General features: G+C 48.1%; 1 pseudogene; it reads right to left on the bottom strand.

Annotated features, from left to right (window-relative positions):
* Positions 1-1,882: 1,882 nt before the first annotated feature.
* Positions 1,883-2,568, bottom strand: part of LOC125427910 — a 50,254-nt pseudogene continuing 49,568 nt past the window's right edge.

Here is a 2,568-nt window from a genome sequence, read left to right as displayed (position 1 = left end):
TCTGAGATTGCAAATGCCTTAGCAGACCAAGTGCTCAGGAGCAGCAGCAGCAGAAGGCCCTTGCTTTCACCTCCTGCCTGTGAGCCCCCAAAGGCACCTGGTGGGCCACTGCGAGTAGCAGAGTGCTGGACTAGATGGACTCTGGTCTGATCCAGCAGGCTAGTTCTTATGTTCTTATGTTCTTATGTACTGCAGTTCCAAAGTCACCTGGGAATACCCTTGAAGGCACGCCCGAGCGGCAGGATGAAACCAGTATTGTCGGCTCCCTCTTATTCTGGCCAAGATGCAATGTGAAACTGGACTAAAGAGCCAGACAGCTCTGAGGCTGGGATTCTGGGATCTAAAGGCTTTGGTTACAAATCCAGTTTCAGGCAGAGAGCCAAAGTCTATTGCAGTAAAACAAAATTCAAGCGCAGCAGCGCTGTGGAGATGGACACGATCCAGTTTGGTCCTCAGAGTGGGGGTGTCCTTTGTAGCTGATCGTCTCTTCGACCCTCACAGGGTCAGAGCAAATCAGGGCAGCCAGCCTCCCTTCCCCGCCTTCCTTACGAATGGAATGGATTCTTGTAGGAAACATTGCATCTGGTTGAGTCAGCACTGAAAGATGCCCCAATTAGGGGAGGGGGGAAGTCTCCGGGGATTCACTTGCCTGCTCATCCCAGACATCCCAGGGGAGAGGGGAGGAGAGAGAAATACACAAACACTGAGCTAGGGAGGGGGCTGGGGGTTTCAAGGAACACTGGTGGGAGGCGAGAAAACCCCCCTCCCCCACTCCCGGAGTGGGCTATAATGAGAGGGAGCTCATAAGTACTCAATAACTGTGCTTCTAACTAAATTACATAAGCTATAACCTTGAACTGATTCTGAGTGCAGGAAAAGATGCATATAGTGGTTCAAAACAATCTGGAGAGAAATGTTCAAGATTATTAGGAAAGCACCAGGTACCCCTCCGGGCAACTAGACGTTTACCTAAAGGGATTAGGAACGGGATCCCAGGCAAAAGTTATGCTGTGCCTATGACCAGCAGCTAAGATGTTAACCTCCAGATACTGGTTTCTGATACCCCCCCCCCCCTTTGTACCAGAGAAGAAGCCTGTATTTTTTTCTCTTTCTTTTATTTTAACTTTGAAAAAGAAAGTATGCACATGTATGGCATTCAAAGATAAAATATTTTTGATTTTATACAATACTGTACATCTATTTTATGCATTTCTGAGTTTCTAGATTTTTTTCCGTGTCGTCTGCTGACCTCCGTGTGTCATCTGAAGCTTCTGCAGAGCCCGCCCCACCCCAGTTCATTCCTTATGCTGACCTGCGATATCTCACAACTGCAGTGGGGGAAATTGTGATATGGAAGGGAGAACCAAACATGCTTCTCAGGGCTCTAAACAACTTACTGTGCGTAAACATTACACAAAATGAATTAAACATGCTGTGGATCAGCATGATCCAAATTTGCAAATGTTTATAATGGATATAATGGGTGTTAACAAGATTCACAAACTAGGTCCATGGACATTGAACTCCACCCAGACACAGGATCTGGATTCACTAATACTGTTGCTACTGCAGGGAATGCAAATGTGAATATGAAGGTAAATGGACTGAAAACCCCACCCACAGTACAATGCAACCAACCACACCTTGGCATAGCAAGTCCCACCCAAACACTTACTGATTGGTGTTCCACCCTGGGACATGGACAATATATACCCCAAACATTTCCTTCTCTCTGGACGCAGTGTGTAACAGACTTCCCTCTGTGATACCCCTCTAAAGATGCCAGCCACAAATGCAGGTGAAACGTTAGGAACAAGATCCACCAGACCACGGCCACGCAGCCCAGAGACCCACAAACAACCAGCCTTCTGAAAACTTTTTTTCATTTGGGATACAGGCACGGTGTCTGCTGCGGGAACAGCCGAGGCAGCCTCCTGCAGCCGTAAAAACCGAAGGCTGCTGACTCTGGGTTGAGAAATTCTGGGAGATTTGTGGGGGCGGAACCTGGGAAGGGCGGGGTCTTGGAAGGGGAGGGCTCTCGGTGTGGTGTAATGCTAGACTCCACCCTCTGAAGCAGCCTTCCAGGAAACGAAAGTTAAAATGCAGCCACAGCTCTCCGAGGTGTGGCCAGGTCCCTGTCTTTTGTAATGGTAACTCTGTATTTGAATGGTGGTATTCTTCCCTTTGTTATATGACTGTAACTGCGGCTCTTGGGCCCGGCAAGGGGCGGGCCAAGGGCAGCAGGGATTTAAGGTCTGGTTCTTTCTATATTCCTCAGAAATCGTCGATCTCTCGCATGCTTCAGTTCTCAATAAAGTCTTACTTTTTTAGAAGAAAAACTACAGCGCGCTTTATTTTGGGACTGTGGTCTCACAGCTTGCAAGCTATCGTGCAAGCTATCTTTGCTTGCTTAAGCAATCTTTGGAGCATTGTCCTTTTAAGAAAATCATAGAGACACCCTGCCTGAGCGGCAGCTTCCCTGAAGCCAAGCCTCAGAGCCTGCAGGGGGAAAGGAAAAGATGAGTGAGTGAGTGAGTGAGTGAGTGAGTGAGTGAGTGAGTGAGTGAG

Source organism: Sphaerodactylus townsendi, linkage group LG03 (assembly GCF_021028975.2).
Source record: "Sphaerodactylus townsendi isolate TG3544 linkage group LG03, MPM_Stown_v2.3, whole genome shotgun sequence".
NCBI lineage: Eukaryota > Metazoa > Chordata > Lepidosauria > Squamata > Sphaerodactylidae > Sphaerodactylus > Sphaerodactylus townsendi.
Note: the sequence above shows the minus strand (reverse complement) of the source record. Positions and strands in the feature narration are given on the sequence as shown.